Source organism: Apodemus sylvaticus, chromosome 16, assembly GCF_947179515.1.
Source record: "Apodemus sylvaticus chromosome 16, mApoSyl1.1, whole genome shotgun sequence".
NCBI lineage: Eukaryota > Metazoa > Chordata > Mammalia > Rodentia > Muridae > Apodemus > Apodemus sylvaticus.
This window is the reverse complement of record NC_067487.1, coordinates 58400763-58420864: the sequence shown is the minus strand read 5'-3', so window position 1 is coordinate 58420864 and position 20102 is coordinate 58400763.

Genomic DNA, 20102 nt, shown 5'->3' with positions numbered 1-20102 from the left:
TCCACAACCTCGCCAGCATGTGCTGTCCTTTGACTTTGTAATCTTAGCCATTGAGATAGGTGTGAAGTGGAATCTCAGTCACTTTGATTTGCATTTCCCTGATGACTAATGACTTTGAACATTTTTTTAGGTGCTTCTTGGTCATTCAAGATTCCTCTGTTGAAAATTCTCTGTTTAACTCTATACCCCATTTTTAATTGGGTTATATGGGTTGCTGGTGTTTAACTTCTTGAGTTCTTAATATATTTTGGATATTAGCTCTCTGTCAGATGTAGGGTTAGTGAATATTTTTCCCAACTTCCTTGGGTGCTGATTTTTCCTATTGACAGTGTCCTTAGACTTAACAGAAGCTTTTAAGTTTTATAAGGTCCCATTTATTAATTCTTGGCATTAGTGACTGAGCCATCGGTATTCTGTTCAGTAAGTCATCTCCTACATGACAAGTTCAAGGCTATCCCCTACTTTCTGTTTTATTAGGTTAAGTATGTCTGGTTTTATACTGAGGTCTTTGATCCATTTGGACTTGAATTTTGTGAAGGGTGATAGATATGGATCTCTTTGCATTCTTCTACATGCAGAAGACACCTATTTAGTTCAACACCATTTATTGAAGATGTTCTCCCATTTCCCTTGTATGCTTTTGGCTTCTTTGTCAAAAATCAAGTGTCCGTAGGTGTGTGGGTTTACTTCTGGGTCTTTGATTTGCTTCCATTGATCCACCTATCTGTATCTATATAAATAACATACAGTTTTTAATACTATTGCTCTGTAGTACAGCTTAAAGTGAGGGATAGTGGAACTTCCAGAAGTTCTTTTATTGTTCAAGATCAGTTTAGCTATCCTAGGTTTTCTTGTTTTTCCATATGAAGGTGAAAATTTGTCTTTCAAGATCTGTGAAGAATTGTGTTTGAATTTTGATGGGGATTACATTGAATCTGTAGATTGCTTTTGATAAGATTGCCATTTTTAGTATGTCAGTCCTACTGATCCATGGGAATGAGAGATCTTTCCATCTTCATATATATATATATATATATATATATATATATATATATATATATATATTTCTTTTCTTTTTAAATAAAAAAATTTTAATTGAATCATTTAATTCTATAAAATCCAAAGACATAATGATGTCGTGGCACATATACGTACATATATTTCTTGATTTCTTTCTTCAGGGACTTGAAGTTCTTGTCATACAGGTCTTTCGTTTGCCTTGTTAGAGTTATACCTAGGTATTTTATGTTATTTATGGCTATTGTTAAGGATACCGCTTCTTTAAGTTCTTTCTCAGCCCATTTATCACTTGTGTAGAGGAAAGCTACTGATTTCTTTGAGTTAATTTTGTATCCATCCACTTTGCTGAAGGTTTTTGTCAACTGTAGTAGTTCTGTAGTTTTAGGGCTCACTTTTGTATATTATCATATCATTTGTGAGTAATAATATTTTTACTTCTTCCTTTCCAATTTGTATTCCATTGATCCTCTTTAGTTGTCTTATTGCTTTAACTAGAACTTCAAGTACTATATTAAATAGTAAAAAAAAAAAAAAAAGCTTAGTCTCATCCCTGATTTTAGTGGGAATACCTTTTGTTTCTCACCATTTAATTCAATGCTGGCTATTGGCTTGCTGTATATTTCCTTTATTGTGTTTAGGTATGTATGCCCTTTGTATCCCTGCTCTCTCGAAGACTTTCATCATGAAGGACTGTTGGATTTTGTCAAATGTTTTTCAGCATCTAAGGAGATGATCGTGTTTTTTTTTTTCTTTTCAATTTGCTTTTATGGTGGATTATATTGACCTACCCCTGTATCCCTGAGAAAAAGCCTACTTGATTATGGTGGATGATTGATGTCTTTAATATGTTCTTTTTATTGAGCATTTTTTGCATCAATGTTCATAAGGGAAATTAGTTTGAAGTTCTGTTTCTTTGTTGATTCTTTGTGTGGTTTAGGGATCTGGGTGGCTGGGAAGCCATAAAATGAGTTTGACAGCATTCCTTCTGTTTCTAATTTGTAGAATCATTTGAAGAGTATTGGCATTAACTCTTCTTTGAAAATCTGGTAGACTTCGGTGCTAATGCCATCTGGCCCAGGACTTTTTCTTTTTTCCTTTTTTGGAGGTGGGGTTGGAGACTTTTAATGAGTACTTTTATTTCCTTGGGGTTATTGAACTATTCAGATAGTTTACCTGATCTTGATTAAGCTTTGGTAATTGGTATCCATTTCATTTAGATCTTCCAATTTTGTGTAGTACAGGCTTTTGAAGTAAGGCCTAATGATTCTTTGGATTTCCTCAATGTCTATTGTTATAGCTTCCTTTTTATTTCTGATTTTGTTAATTTGGGTGCTTTCTTTCTGCTTTAGCTAGTTTGGCTAAGGGTTTGTCTATCTTATTGATTTTCTCAAAGAACCAGCTCTTGGTTTTAATGATTCCTTGTATTGCTTTGTTTCTAATTGACTGATTTCAGCCCTGAGTTTGAATATGCTATGCTATCTACTCCTCCTGGGTGTGTTTGCTTCTTCTTTTTCTAGAGCCCTCAAATGTACTTTTAATTTTTTAGTCTGTGAACTATCCAGTTTCTTTATGAGGGCATTTAGTGCTTTGAAATTTCCTCTTAACAATTCTTTCATTGTGTCCCAAAATTTTGGATATGGTGTGCCCTCATTTTCACTGAATTCTAGAAAGTCTTTATTTTCTTTATTTCTTCCATGATTCAGTGATTTTTAAGTAGAAAGTTGTTCAATTTCTGTGACTATGTAGGTGTTCTGTTGCATCTGTTGTTGTTGAAGTCCAGCTTTAATCCATGGTGATCTGATAAGACGCATGGGGTTATTTCAATCTTCTTGCATCTGTTGAGGTTTGCTTTGTGACCAATTATATGCTCAATTTTGGAGAAGGTTCTGCGAGGTGCAAAGAAGAAGGTATGTTCTTTCATTTGTGTGAAATGGTATATAGAAATTTGTTAGTGCTGTTTGAATCATAACCTGTGTTAGTTTCATTATTTCTCTGTTTAATTTCTGTCTTAATGACATGTCCATTGTTGAAAGTGGAGTGTTAAGGTCTCCTACTAGGGTTTTATGTGTGATTTAAGCTTTACTAATTTTTTTTTTTTTTTTTTTTTAGAATGTACGTGCCGTCGCATTCTAAGCATAGATGTTCAGAATTGAGAGCTCCTCTTGGTGGATTTTTTTCTTTGATGAGTATGAAATGTCCTTCCATGTCTCTTTTGATTACTTTTGATTGGAAGTTGTGACGGATTATATATGCTTAACCCAGGGAGTGACACTATTTGGAGGTGTGACTTTGTTGGAATAGGTATGGCCTTGTTGAAATAGGTGTGTCACTGTGGGCTGGGCTTCAATATCTTAGCCCTAGCTGCCTAGAAGTGAGCCTTCCACTAGCAGCCTTCAGATAAAGATGTAGAATTTTCAGCTCTGCATCATGCTTAACTAGAAGCTGCCATCCTCCCACCTCAATGATAATGGACTGAACCTCTGAACCTGTAAACTAGCCCCCAATTAAATGTTGTCCTTTATACAACTTGCCTTGGTTGTAGTGTCTGTTCACAGCAGTTTAACCCTAACTGAGAAAGAAGTCTATTTTATTAGAGATATTAGAATGGCTACTCCAGCTTGTTTCTTGGGTCTATTTGCTTGAAAAACCTTTTTCCAGCCCTTTATACTGAGATAAAGCCTATCTTTGTTGCTGAGATGTGTTTCTTGTATATAGCACAGTAATGGGTTCTGTTTATGCATCTATCTTGGGGTCCCACAAGGCTCCTCTGGATTGAGGAGCAAGCCAGCGGTAGACAATGGGTATCAGGGGACCACAAAAGCCACTCAGTTCTGCAGGCTGTCTCAGATGGACCAGATGGGGTATCAGAGGATCTAACTAGGATAAGTGGACTCTGGTTGAGGCACAGCCAACCTCCATTTTCTGGCCCATAGATCCCCGGCACCTACTGCCAACAGGATGATTCAGCTGTATGAAGGAGAGCTTGGAGAAGGGGGGGGGGGGCACAGTTAGGATGTAAAGTGTGTGTGTGTGAGAGAGAGAGAGAGAGAGAGACAGAGACAGAGACAGAGACAGAGACAGAGACAGAGACAGAGAATGATCCTTTTAATAGCCTCTGTTCCCACTGGGCCATTATAAGCTGAATGAAATGTCAGTATTCTTCATGGCTTCTTGGTTATGTATCATGTCAACTTTCCCTTGACTTCTAGTTGGTGTAGTTTGTGCAGTGATCAACATATAATATGTACTGCTCCATGGACATTGGTATGTTGCTAGCATTTCCTTGGTGAGTCATGGTGAGTCCCCTTTAAGGTATTCATTGGCCATTTGTATATCTTGTTTGGTAAAATGTCTCTTCCGGAACTTTTCTCAGGTCTAATTGGATAATGATGTATTTTGACTTTGAGTTGTATGAGATTTCTATGGATCTTGACTGTTGACCCCTTACTAATATTTGGCTTGCAGATATTTCGTGCTATTCTGCTAACTGCCTAACATTTGGTTGGCCAAAATATTTCTTGTACAGAAACTTCAATGTTGCCCAACTTCTTTAGTTTTGTTTCTGTGCCCTACCAGTTTGATGTCATTTCAAAAACATAATTATTAAAACTAACTTATCTTACATTTTCTTTTTTGAAAAGAATGTTCTTTTATTGAAAAAGGAAGTAAAATATTTTATGATAAAATTGAAAATTTACATGGAAAATATTTCTTTTTAAAATTTTTTATTTATTGAAAAGGGAAATAAAGGAAAGTAAAAACACTTATGATAAAATTAAAGATTTACATGGAAAATATTTCAGATAAACATGTTAAAATTGACAATTTTCATGGAAAATTAAGGAGTAAAGTGGTAGACATTAAAACATTGCTAAACTAATTGAAATATGGGATAGAAACATTTATAATAGAATTGCAGATTTGCATGGAAAATATTTCTGATAAAATTGTAGAAAATGTAGAAAAACATGTTAGAATTGAAGATTATCATGAAAAATTTTATATAGATATAATAATGGTAGGTATAAAAGTATTCCTAAGTTGATGAAAAGTAGAATGATAAACATTTTCTGATAAAAAAGATTTACATGGAAAATATTGCTGATAAAATTGTAGAAATATATAGAAAAACATGTTAAAATTAAAGATTATCATGGAAATTATATAGATAAAATGATAGGCATAAAGATAATTCTGAGTTGATTGAAGTTGGAATTATAAACATTTTCAGATAACATTGAAGATTTACATGGAAAATATTTCTGGAAAAAATATTTCTGATAAAATAGAAGAGATATATAGAAAAACACATTAAAAATTGACAATTTTCCTTGTTGCATGCCGGGGAATCCTCTGGGTATATGCCCAGGAGAGGTATAGCAGGATTCTCCAGAAGTGTCATGTCCAGTTTTCTGAGGAAACGCCAGACTGATTTCCAGAGTGGTTGTACCATCTTGCAATCCCACCAGCAGTGGAGGAGTGTTCCTCTTTCTCCACATCCTTGCCAACACCTGCTGTCTCCTGAGTTTTTAACCTTAGACTTTCTGACTGGTGTGAGGTGAAATCTCAGGGTTGTTTTGATTTGCATTTCCCTAATGACTAATGATGTTGAGCATTTCTTAAGGTGCTTCTCAGCCATCCGAATTTCTTCAGCTAAAAATTCTTTGTTTAGCTCTGTACCCCATTTTTAATAGGGTTATTTGGTTCCCTGGGGTCTAACTTCTTGAGTTCTTTGTATATATTGGATATTAGCCCTCTATCAGATGTAGGGTTGGTGAAGATCTTTTTCCAATTTGTTGGTTGCCGTTTTGTCCTTTTGACAGTGTCCTTTGTCTCCCGCATGCAACAAGGACATATGCTCCACTATATTCATAGCAGCCTTATTAATAATAGCCAGAAGCTGGAAAGAACCCAGATGTCCCTCAATGGAGGAATGGATACAGAAAATGTGGTATATTTACACAATGGAATACTACTCTGCAATTAAAAACAATGAATTCATGAAATTTTTAGGCAAATGGTTGGAACTGAAAAATATCATCCTAAGTGAGGTAACTCAATCACAAAAGAATACACATAGAATGCAATCACAGATAAGTGGATATTAATTAGCCCAGAAGCTCTGAATACCCAAGACACAATTAGCATATCAAATGACTCCCATGAAGAAGTAAGGAGAGGGCCCTGATCCTGGAAAGGCTTGATCCAGCATTGTAGGGGAGTACCAGGACAGAAAAAAAGGAGGGAGGTAATTGGAGAATGGGTGAAGAGAAGAGGGCTTATGGGACATATGGGGAGGGGAGAACAGGAAAAGGGGAAAGCATTTGGAATGTAAACAAAGAATTTAGAAAATAATAATAAAAAAATTGACAATTTTCATGGAAAATTAAAGAGTAAAGTGGTAGACATAAAAACATTGCTAAAATAATTGAAAAAGGATGTAGAAACATTTTATGATAGAATTGAAGATTTATGTGGAGAATATTCCTTATAAAATTATAGAAAATGTAGAAAAACAAGTTAAAATTGAGGATTATCATGGAAAATTATACAGATAAAATGGTAGACATAAAAAATCTGTCTAAATGAATTGAAGGTGGAATTAAAAACATTTTGTAATAAAAATCAGAGATTTACATGGAAAACATTTCTGATAAAACATTTCTGAAATATATAGAAAAATGTTAAAATTGAAGATTATCATGAAAAATAATACAGATAAAATGGTAGACATAAAAAACATTACTAAAATTGATTGAAAGAGGAATTACAAATATTTTTGATAAAATTGAAGAGTTACATGAAAAATATCTCTATTAGTCTGTGTCTTTTTATTGGGGAATTGAGTCCATTGATGTTAAGAGATATTAAGGAATAGTGATTGCTTTTTCCTGTTATTTTTGATGTTATTTTTATGTTTGTGTGGGCATCTTCTTTTGGGTTTGTTAGAAGATTACTTTCTTGCTTTTTCTAGGGTGTAGTTTCCCTCTTTGTGTTGGCTTTTCCATCTATTATTCTTTGTAGGGCTGGATTTATGGACAGATATTGTGTAAATTTGGTTTTATCATGGAATATCTTGGTTTCTCCATCTACTGTGATTGAGAGTTTTGCTGGGTATGGTAGTCTGGGCTGGCATTTGTGTCTCTTAAGGTCTGTATGAGATCTGCCCAGGATCTTCTAGCTTTCTTCCTCTCTGATGAGAAGTCTGGAGTAATTTATGCCTTTATAAGTTACTTGCCCTTTTCCCCTTACTGCTTTTAATATTCTTTGTTTACTGAATTTGCTGTTTTGATTATTATGTGCAAGGAGGACTTTCTGTTCTGGTTCAGTATGTTTGGAGTTCTATAGGCTTCTTGTATGTTCATGAGCATCACTTTCTTTAGGTTAGGGAAGTTTTCTTCTATAATTTTGTTGAAGATATTTACTGGCCCTTTAAGTTGTAAATCTTCATTTGCTTCTGTACCTTAGGTTTGTTCTTCCCATTGGGTCCTGGATTGCCTCAGTGTTTTGGGTTACATGCTTTATGCATTTGCATTTTCTTTGACTGTTGAGTCAATGTTTTCTATGGTATCTTCAGCACCTGAGATTCTTTCTTCTATATCTTGTATTCTGTTGTTGATGCTTCTATGACTCCTGAATTCTTTCTAAGGTTTTCTACCTCCAGAGATGTCTCACTTTGTGATTTCTTTATTGTTTCTACTTCTACTTTTAGATCCTGGATGGTTTTGTTCAGTTCCTTCACTTGATTGTTTGTGTTTTCCTATAATTCTTTAAGGGATTTTTATGTTTCCTCTTTAAGGGCTTCTGCCTGTTGATCCATGTTCTCCTGTATTTCTTTAAGGAATTTTTGTGTTCCCTCTTGAAGGGCTTTTACCTGTTGACCGATGTTCTCCTCTATTTTTTTATTCGATATATTTTTTACTTACATTTCAAATGATTTCCCCTTTTCTGGCCCCCCACTCCCCGAAAGTCCCATAAGCCCTCTTCCCTCCCCCTGTTCCCCCATCCACCCCTTCCCACTTCCTTGTTCTAGTATTCCCCTACACTGCTGCACTGAGCCTTTCCAGGACCAGGAACCACTCCTTCTTTCTTCTTGGACATCATTGATATGTGGATTGTGTCTTGGGTATTCCAAGCTTCTAGGCTAATATCCGCTTATCAGTGAGTGTATACCATGAGTGTTCTTTTGAGACTGGGTTACCTCACTTAGTATGATGTTCTCCAGCTCCATCCATTTGTCTAAGAATTTCATGAATTCATTGTTTCTAATGGCTGAATAGTACTCCATTGTGTATATATACCACATTTTTTTGCATTCATTCTTCTGTTGAGGGATACCTGGGTTCTTTCCAGGTTCTGGCTATTATAAATAGGGCTGCTATGAACATAGTGGAGCATGTATCCTTATTTTTCTCTCTTTTTTTTAATTTCTTTTTTTAATTCGATATATTTTTTATTTACATTTCAAATGATTTCCCCTTTTCTGGCCCCCCACTCCCCGAAAGTCATATAAGCCCCCTTCCCTCCCCCTGTTCTCCTACCCACCCCTTCCCACTTCCCTGTTCTGGTTTTGCCCTATACTGCTACACTGAGTCTTTCCAGAACCAGGGGCCACTCTTCCGTTCTTCTTGTACCTCATTTGATATGTGGATTATGTTTTGGGTATTCCAGTTTTCCAGTCTAATATCCACTTATTAGTGAGTGCATACCATGATTGGTCTTTTGAGACTGGGTTACCTCACTTAGTATGATGTTCTCCAGCCCCATCCATTTGCCTAAAATTCCATCAATTCATTGTTTCTAATGGCTGAATAGTACTCCATTGTGTATACATACCACATTTTTTGCATCCATTCTTCTATTGAGGGATACCTGGGTCAAAATATTGATCTTGCTATCTTGACTCATTTCATAGGGTTTTTAAAGCAATTCTTCCAATTTTATATATGCGAGCTTGTCTTATTGGCAAAAGGCAATAGTTATCTTCTTTATTTATTTCCAAGTTCAGAACTGTTGTTTTTGAGTGTCAAAGGTCTCCTGCAAGCTCTTGTTTTTGCACAACTGAAAACTTGCAGCAATTTTTAGTGACACCTGGTGTATTAGTTTGGGTTCTCTAGAGTTACAGAATGTATGGGCAGTCTCTATATAGTTAGGGAATTTGTCGATGACTTACAGTCTATAGTCCAATTTCCCCAAAATGGGCAGCAGCAGCAGCCGTGGATGGAAGTCCAAGGATCTAGAAGTTGCTCAGTCCCACGAGGCAAGCAGGCAAAGAAGAGTGAGTAAATCTTCCTTCTTCCAATGTCCTTATATATCTCCAGCAGAGGGTGTAGCCCAGATTAAAGGCTGTAGGTCTCCAACAGAGGGTGTGGCCCAGATTACTGATGTGTGGGTCTCCAGCAGAGGGTGTGGCCCAGATTAAAGGCGTGTGCCTCCATGCCTTTAATCCCAGATGATCTTGAACTCGGAGATCTCCTTGTCTTAATCTTCTGAAATTCATAGTCACTGTGCTTCAAGATCTCCATGCTAAGATCCAGGTCAGAAACTTATATCTCTGAGCCTCCCGATTAGGATCATAGGTGAGCCTTCCAATTCTAGATTGTAGTTCATTCCAGATATAGTCAAGTTGACAACCAGGAATAGCCACTACACCTGGCTAGCGAGCAAAGCTGGATCCATGGTACAGGATGTTTAGGGCAGTGGCCCAGTCCTGCTTCCAGTCTCATCAATGCTCCTGATATGCCAGACTGCGGGATGCTTCTGCCACACCTCCCACTACTGTGACTTTAGTCATGTCTTTTTCTCTGGGATAGAATGAAAGCTGGAACCAATATCAATCTGCCTCCCATTAAGTTGCTTCTCTCAGGGTTCTGTCACAGCACTATAAAAGCACTTGCAGAGGAGGCTTCTTTCTTTCACTGCTTAAATTCCTAGCCTGCATCCCTTAGTTGGAACATCCATTGGGCAAAAATGAATATGTTGCTGCTCTTCCTGGTCTTAAAGGGAAAACACTGAGCATTCAGTCCTCACATCTAGTGCTAGATAAGGGTTTCCACAGACGCCTCCCAATGAGCTGAGGAGTGTTCCTTTTGTTTTCATGCTTTTGAAGATCTACAAAAAGTTCTTCAAGAAAACATACATTTTAGTAAAGAAGTCGACTGAAATATTTTATTGTTTCTGTCTGAAAGATACAATATGAAGAAGAAACTTACAAAAGTCTTTAAAGATACTTCAAATGTATACTCATCAAAAACAAAGTTGGGGTTTTTTTAAGAATATTTAAGAGACTCATATAATGTAGACTTTATTATACCTATGATTTAGCTAAGTCCCTCCTTTTATCAGAAAGATGTTTGCAAAATTTAAGGGCTTTGAAATGGCAAACATTGAGACTCGACATGTAAGGCAGATAAAAATCTATGTTTGAAGCAGACACTGGGATGCCTGGGCTGTGGCTTGCTTGGGTCTCTTCTTTGGCTGCTTTTTTCCTAATCTAATGACATCTCCATGAGCTCCACAGCGCCAGGTCTTCACATTTAGAAGGCAGCAACAAGGTGGGGGCAGAGAAAGACTTTGGATCAAGCTCACCCCGGCTCCTCGTTTCCCAGAGGACTCTCATAAATGCGCAGCTGGTTTCATACCACATGTGACTGTTAACAGTGCATTGATTTTCACAACTTAGCTGTTCAATAAATTTTGGGATGAGAATCGCTAATCTGTAGTTTCTGTCTTCCAGAGTTTTCAAATGCCAACTATGAGAAAAAACAAAGCACTGCCTATGTTTCAAAAGGTGTGTGTCTTTGTGTCTCTGTGATTGCATATGTATGCTTATGTATGTGTCTATATATTTGTTTATGTGTATGTCTATGTGTATTATGTGTGTCTGTGTGTTCAACATAGAGCTAGAATATATAAAATATTTATAATATACTACAATAATGTGCTACACTAATAACTGCATTCTATATCATGTATATTTATCATTAAAAATTGGGCTACTGCTGGACAGTGGTGGCACACGCCTGTAATCCTGGCACTTGGGAGGCAGAGACAGGCGGATGTCTGAGTTCGAGGCCAGCCTGGTTTACAGAGTGAGTTCCAGGACAGCCAGGGCTACACAGAGAAACCCTGTCTCAAAAAAAAAAAAAAAAAAAAAAATTGGGCCACTATGTAGAGTTAAAGGAAACTGGGCCACTTTAGCATCCATAAAAACAGTGAACAGTTATAGGTTGAGGGGGAAATGCTGTTTCTTCTCCACTAAATCAGACAGACATGATCTGGTTTTAACAGACCAGAATGAAAGACTTAATACCACCATTTCATACCTCCTCTTATGAAAATTAACTGTGCAAATAAAATGAATCACCTCTCCTCTGGAAAAGGCTCTAAGATTCACTTCCGCTGGCATCTGGAATAGCTCACGCTTCCATAGGTTTTAAATAGCACCTGGGAGGACTGAGCAGTTTCTTTCTGGCGGTATACATTCAAGCTGTTGTGGGGGTGTGCCACAGGCACTCTGAATGTGAACTTGGAATCTTTCTCTTATTTAAAACTCTCAAGGTTGGGGAGAGAACTGTTATTTTTAAGCATTAGTTATAGTCATGACATTTTCTCTGGTCCATTGGAATGTTGATAAAAGAGGTGGCGGGCACACAGTGAGACACCAAGAGGAAGCTATATGTGAGTTTATTTTGTAAATTGCCCCCAATACAGGTATAAGAACGCTCTTCCTCGTTCCTCTCTACCTCAGTGGTCTCCACACCCCTCGTTTGCAGTTTTATGGTTTCTCACCTCTCCTCTCCAGTTGTACTGAAATTATAAGTTGTTCTTGTCCCTAGCCATCGTTGTGCTCAGGTACCCATCTTCCCAGCAGAATCATGGCATGTGTGAAGTAATTGAAGAAGAAAGGAGAAGGAGGAGGAGGGCATAACATTGTCTTTTCCCATTCCAGTTCAAGCTGACTAGATGAAGAAACAGGAGGAAGTAAGTCACTGTTGTTAAATATCAGTTTTCTTCCAGGTAAAAAGACTTTTGCAGTAATGCCTCTAGAATATTTATTTTCCATTCCATAGAGCTCTATATAAAATCTAAACTAACAGTTGCTTTCAAGTAAAACAAAAATGTGTTCAACCAAAACAAATCTGTCTACATTTTCAAAAATAAAACAATTAATGTTCAACTTCTATTAGAAGGGCCAGGTTTCACTTTCAAGATTCATGCTGTGAGATTAATGTCCTAGCAGGAGATTTCATTTAATTCCCACCCATACCCCTTTACCATCTTCTTTTTCATCTGCAATCCATATTCATGTAACACATTTTCACCCTAACTTGTCATGGCCGCCTGCATTTTCTCATCAATTCATTCAGATTTAATTAAAACACAGCCAGATACCGTCTGGATGAAGGAATCACATTGGGATATTGTAGAAGAAACTTTTCCATCAAGGAATGTTTAAGGTTCTTTATGTGAACTATTTGCTGATTTCTTCTACAAGAACTTATGATGGTAAGAATAATTTCTTCTCTATATAGAATAAATAAAATAAATAGACATTGCCAATACAGAAATACTCAATCCCCCCCACACCGCCACCCCCCACCCCCGTTCAATAGGTTGACTCTCTGGATTTTATACTTATTATAACATCTTTTGGGAAAGCAAATTCAAGCTCTTTGAGCTGAGAATTAATCCCATATTTGAGTCAATCCATGAATGGACTGCACTATGGTTGCTGCGAACATTTTGATCATGTAAATGTTCCCCCCAAAGGCTGTGTGCATGACAAGGCTGACGGGAAAGAAGGGGGTGGCTGGGGCCAGACAACATTGCACACCAAATGTGGTGACTGAAGAGAACAAGCAATTTTGTCTGGGACCCAGAGCCCCTGGCAGCTCCCAAGGGAGCTTCTGTCATTGGTGGCAAAACAAAGTTTGGGGTTTTATTTTTCATTGTTTTTTTTTTTTGAAAGGGGATGAGTATAACCATTTTTTTAACATTGGCTCCTTTGTGTAACAGGCGGTCTGTTAGCACACATTTTCAGATTCCTTTCAGAAGAAAAACTAAATAGAAATGTGGCTGCATGCTAATTACCCAAAAACATGGTGCACCAGATGGCCCTCAAGGTCTGTTTCTGTTTCATAGGTAAATAACGCTTCCTGGCCCTTTTGTCCCCTCTGTAAACCAGACTCTGAAGGCCCCCAAACCCAAATTACCATTAATGCAGAAAGTAAACAGGAAATGGGAAAGGAAACAGGAAACAGGAAACTGGAAACTGGAAAGCCACATGTTATAAGAGCAGATTATAGGGAGGAAGGTAAACATTTTTCCTCTCTTGCTAAATCCTGTACCCAGAATTATTTTGTCCAGAAAAGGTAAAGAAAATATAATAATGAAGTATGAGTTGAGCCTTCAGCCAAACATAAATCCCAGACAGTTTATTTTTCCAAAGATGTGTGATGTTTGGGCCTGTACATCTCTCTGAGAGAGGCATGTCAATTTTAATTTCAAGATTCCTTTAGGTAGATTGTGTATTGAGTCTTCTTTTATTACTTTAGGGAGATTTTAAAATTCATTAAGTCAGTAAATTCAGTCCTGGTCAATTCCAAAACAAACAAACAAACAAACAAAAAACTCAGATTTTTCAAGTTTAGTTCTGCTGAATTGCATATACATGATAAGTTCAGCAGGGCATTTCATTTACAACATATGACCCTGGTACATACCACAGTGGAGAACATTAACATCAATAATATGTATACAAACTAGAGGGGCATGGCAGTCACCTGAGACTCTGGCCTTGGGTGTCCCATGCCTTGCAGCTCCCTACTCTTTTTCCTCACCAAGTAGGTCACTGGAATTCCAATCACTGCTCTAAAGAAGAGATAAGAGAGATTAGAAAAATCAGAAATGATGTGCAAATACTTGGTATTTATGCTCCAAAAATTTCAAGTCATTAGAAAGTCTGGAGGCTTAGAAGATAGACAATTTAGACAAGGTGGCAAGAGAGCATGGCTTCTCTACCAGAAGGAAGGAGTCCCACATTCTGACTAGGCATTTCCAGAAATATCAGACAAGATGGGACCAGCCAAAAATGAACCATAGCCTCCCTCTGGGACGAGTGACGATGGATTATCAAAACTAGACCAGATGATGGACCCTGAAGCCATTCCTTGCGTATCTGAGAACAAATGTACTTCCTATTTATTATTTATTTGGTTGGTTTCTTAATCACTTATAGTACTGTAAAGCAAGCCCAAGAGCTCTCACAGACTAGGCAAGTGCTCTTCCACTGAAGCTACCTCCACGGTTCCCAAATGGTAGGTTTGTATCATATCTGTTTCATGCACTTGTAACCCTAGGGAAAGGAGAGAGGGAAGGCAGAGGAGAAATATCCAATTTGATAGTTATCGAGTTGCTATCTTCTCAGGACAAATAGGTTCGAAAAATGTTAAGTCAAATGAGTTTGAAAAACATTAAAAAATCTACTTGCAAACTTGAGCTTGTACCTGGCAAATCTTAACCTGTAACACTTCTAAGGCCAATGTGATGGCTGTGGAGAACAGAAGGGGGTATTTTGTAAATGAATCTAACAACTGAAAACAGACTGAGAAGTCTATAAGGCGAGTCTCCTATTAAAGAATATTGAATGAATTTCTTGAGTTTCCTTTGTGCTGGGAACTGTACCTATGTGGTTGTCTGCAGTCTCCTTAAAATCAAGTTGAATGCAAGGACTGCTCCAGCCAGCTCACATTTTCGAATATAAAGCTCATAGAACTCAATGCTTCTCTGCTATTCAAAACAGTCCAGTATGAGAGTACAGGAAAAAACACAAGACCTTAACCCCGTGCTCCACAGCATCCTGGTGTGCAGAACTTTGCTCTCTCTCCCTCCATCACCGAGCTTCAGAATCTAAATAGAGTTTGGCACTTTGACTCTTGCTCTTCAGAATACAGACATAAATTTCAAATTCATCGGGACACATTACCTTCTCCTATTCTCCAGTCTCCACGTGGTCTGCTTGGGATTGATCATATTATTTCTTAGTACAATATAGCATTTTTGAGGGAATTCAAGTAAAATGTTATGTACCTGAAAAACAGTTCAGACCAGAAGCTCTCTCTCCTTTGGGGGTTTTGCAGTGATATGAAATGCAATACATTTTTTTGATTTTTGTTTTCTCAAGAGAAAGAATGTAGTGGAGAGACATTTTAAGCAGAGGTCTACTGAGGAACACAAAATGTAAATTCCAAAGAGACATAGAAATGGACTGACCCAAAGAGAGGAAACAGTCTAGTGGGTTCTACATAGTAAATTGTACAGACATTTTATTGAATAGTTTAGTGGGTGACATATTTGTAGTGTAACAAGACCCATTCTTTTAAACTCATGGTGGACCTGAGCTTCCATTTAGGTTATTTCTTTCCATGATCTTTTAGGAAGGGTCACATAAAGGAACACTTAGCTATAATGAGGGAAATTATAATAAAGCCAGGATCTGAAGATGCAGATCCGTTGTTAGTGCACATGTCTGGCAGCTGGGAAAGTGTCCCAGTGTCTTAGTTTCTAATAGAGTGAGAGCAGCCAACTGCTGCCTGGAGGATGTTTAGCTCTAAAGCAATATGGTAACCATCGCGAGGAGACACAGCTTAGAAGATTCCACTGCCGTTTTCCTTGAAAACCTCAAATCAAATGCCTTGAGTAGGAAGTATCTCTTTATATTTCATTGTAAAACTGAACACGAGCCATCTCATTTACATGAGGTCACAGCCATCAGGTTTTCAACAATAAAGGGAAGCCTGTTAGGTTTTTTACAAAAAGAAAAGAAAAGAAGAACAAGATTTGCCTGTCTCCACAGTGTTAGCTTGGAAGATATTGTCACTGAAAAGGAGTGGAGAGGATGAGCTTGCTTTTCGGTTTGTTTGCTTGCTTGCTTGTTTCTATTATGGCATTCAGCAATATCTTTTAATTTTGTGCAAATCAGCTCAGACTTAAGTGTCACTGCTCTACAGAGGAGAATCCATACAAAGTATGGGTTTTATTTCCACATGGCCAACAGCATATAGCTCAGGATCCAGAACAAAAGCTAAGACTTGATGTAAACAAAGACGAGACAACTGAGTCCCAAGTATGCTGCCTAATTATCCAAAAACTCCAGCTGGGTGTTTCTAAAGCTTGCCCTGTGGTTCTCCACTTAGTAGAGCTTGCTGAGACAGCTCGCCCTACCTCTTCCGCCTTCCTGAAAGACAGTTCACCCGGTCCACACAGTGCCTCCCTCCTTTCTGCCTCCCTCACACCCCAACAGATACCCCTATGATTCACTCTTCTCTGCTTGATCTTTAATAATTGGGCTTTCTCAAAACTCATCTCAGGAACAGATTTTACCCAGATCACTCTCTCCAGATCATTCCCTTGCCTCTCCATTTTAACTACTGAAGTTCCAATGATGTCTCTTCAGCACAAGCTGTCAGAGCAGACCCATCTCTGAATGTTGGGTCTCTGCATCTAGACAGTTAACATTTACAGTCTGCTTTCTGGGTACTAGATTGAGGGCCATCTATGGGTGGGTGGCTTTTATTTCATATTTTACATTCTGGTATACAAGTAATAGCATAAATTCTTATACAGCATCTGAAAACAAAGCAGATAAGCATTTCAACTTGCTTCTGCTTCTCCCTCCCTCCCTTCCTTCCTCCCTTCCTCCCTCCTTTCCTCCCTCCCTCCCTCCTTCTACATCACCAAGTACCTATTCTTACCAGCCTGCTGTCCATACTTTATTTTCATAACAACTCAGTGGAATGTGCTCATGCCGTTGGTTGTGACTTTCCAGAAAAAGGGGGATTGCTACACAAGGCTATTAAAAACTCTTGTCTAGGGTGTCTTAGACTGAGTAAGGATGTGTATTCCAAGATACTTTGGTTGATTTTACAACAGCACCTCCCTTTTACCTTTCTTTTGCTACATTTATGCATATCCCTTGGAGGTACCCTAAGTTTAATGATCTAAATCTAACCTCACAAAGCATGGTATTTTTCTTGGTGTTGTTTTTTGGTTTGTTGTTGTTTTGTTTTGGTTTTGTTTGCTTTTGTTTGTTTTTGTTTTTCTACGGTTTTTGTTTTTCTTTTTTGCTTTGTCTGTTTTGCTATTTTATTGACTGGCTGGTTTTGTTGTTCTGCTTCAGAATTACCTGAGTTTTGTGGAGGTGTTATATATGTTTTTAAAATTTGTTTGTTTGAGTGCTCTTCCTACATGGATATATGTATCCCTTATGCATGCAGGGTTCCCGGGGCAGTATGGATAATCTTAAACCCCCTGTGGGTGCTGGGACTCAAGTCTGGGTCCTCTGCTAGAGCAACCAATGCTCTTAACTGCTGAGCCATCTGACTAGCCATGGTTGTTCATAGTTTTTAAATTATCTAAATGGCCCATATATTTATACAACATACTGATTATGTCCATTACCACTAGCTCCTCCTAGAGTCTACCTCCCTCTTAACTTCATGCCCTGTTTGTATTGTCTTATTTTTAAAAACCGTGAGTCCAATTAGAGCTGCTCAAAAGTAAAACTATCTACTTGTTCCTTGATAAAACATGGGATCAAGCCTCACACTACTTAATAATCTTTTGTGATTTGTAGCTAGCCAAAATCTTGCCTATGCGATCTGAGATCTCCACTACCACTGTCACAGGATTTTTACTTTGACATTTGTCACCCACAAAGTCAGCTTGTGGCGTTTAATCTTGATTGAGAGCTTGATGGAATTTAGGGTCACCACAGAAGCCAACGTCTAGGTATATCTGTGGGGGAGTTTCTAGAGGGCCTAGCCAAGGTGGGAAGACCTCCCCTAAATGAGAGCAACACTCATTCATGAGCTTGTGTCTCAGAGCGGATAAAAACAGTGACCCAGGTGCCAGCACTCATCACTAATTGCCCTCTGACCAAGGCTGCAAAATGACATGACATTTCAAGTTCCCAGCGACATGCATGCCCAGCCACCATGAGCCAAAAGTCAACCATGTGCTGGCTGGTTTTATGTCAGCTTGACACAAGCTAAAGTCATCTGACAAGAACGAACCTCAACTAAGAAAATGCCTCCATAAGATCAGGCTGTAGACAAGCCTTTGAGGGCCTTTTCTTAAGCCGCTAAGAATGATGGGGGGGGGGGGGGAGGGCCCAGCCCATTGTGGGCGGAGCGATCACTGGGTTGGTGGTCCTGGGTTCCCTAAGAAAGCAGAACCAGCCATGATGAGCAAGCCAGTAAGCAGCACCCTTCCATGGCCTCTCTATCAGCTCCTGCCTCTGGGTTCCTATCCAGTTCGAGCTCCTACCCTGACTTCCTTAAGGATGAACAGTGATGTGGACATGAAAGCCAAATAAACTCTTTCCCCCTCTAGTTGCTTTGGTCGCAGTGCATCTTCACAGCACTGGAAACCCTGACTAAGACCGCCCGGTTCTTTCCTTTTGTTCCTTCAGGAAAGTTATCGGAGCAGTGAGAAGAGTTGACTACCGAACAACATGAGCACACATACACACACCAAATGCACCTTCCTGGAGTGCTCATGGCCGATCACAGCACTCTGCTTTTTATAGTTTCCGGTTTCCATTCCCAGGAATAACTGAAATACCGTTCACACAGCTTACATGGCTGTCCCAACCCTGCACTAGCACGCTGTACTGAGGTCACAGCTGCTTTCTCTCTGCATCTCCCTGACTCACCACTCCTTTCTGTTACATTGTCCCCACACTTTGGAACTCATTTATTTTCTGTCTTAATTTACACAACTCTGTTCACGATTCATGAGCTCTCGAGCTCATGGCTGATAGCCTATGCTGACGTCATATTTTTAATCCCGCCTCTTCCTGTGCTCTTTGCCAGTCTGGCTACTTCGCATATTTTACATTTACCATAAACTGCTTTTATTGTAATGTGTATATTTTTCTCCTACCACACAAAAAAATCCCCAGGAAGACATAAACAGCGTCCTTCTCCTGTGTCTAGAATATAGCAGACTCATAAACACTTATGAAACGAAGCTCAGTGTGACTTTTAGTAAGTAACCTACTTAGTCAACTCTCAAGTTATCATTCCTGGAAAATAGGGAAGTTAGTTAGCACTAGCTTAGGGTCATATTACACTTTTTCAGGCAAGTAAGGATTCACCAGTCTGGCTGGCTTCTGAGGATGTCTTCAGAGACACTTTAAATAGTTCAAGGAGCTAAGGCTATGTTCCAGTGGCGCTTCCCCAGGGGACAGCAATGTGACACTTAATCCCCTGGCCTTCTTTCTAGCCCAAGAGTCCTCAGAGGGAGTCGAAGGATTACAGTGCAAGATTACTGGAAAAAAAAATTTTTTTTCCAAACTGTTTCTCTGTATATTTCCAAACAGTACTACTTTAATTGATTTGCATGTGCAGGATTGAATTCTAATTTCAAGACAACTCCCCAAACAATTTGCCACAGAACAGACCGTTAGAATTACGGTAGGTATAATTAAAATGCCTTCACATGTTAATAATGTCTCTCCCTCCCTTGCTCCCACCCACAATTGGTTTTCTCAACCAACAAAGAAACAGCTGTATAATCAGCAAACTTCCATCTGCGAGCGGCCGTCTGTAGTTTCCTTTGCACGTGTGCCAAGCAGATCTAGAAAACTAAAAAAGATGCTATGCTTGATTTACTCTCTTCCAGTATTCTGTGTATTCCCAAACAATATCGGAGAGATCCTTAAGATGGCGTCTCAAAGTATTCTTCCAAATTAGTACATGCAAGAAGTCCAAGTGTTAGTCCTGATACCCTCTGAGGGTTCTGACTGATGCTATTAGCAGTTTGACTCAGACAGATGCAGAGACCCACAACCTGCATGGATGGAGCCTGAGGACTCATGGAAGAATAGAAGGAAGGATTGCAGGCCCCGAAGGAGTTAGGAACCCCACAGGAAGACCAACAGAGTCAACTAACCTGGACCCTTTGGTCTCTCAGAGTCTGAACCACCAACCAAAGAGCATACACAGGCTGGACCTAGGCCTCCCACACACATATGTAGCAGATGTGCAGCTTGGTCTTCATGTGGGTCCTTAACAACT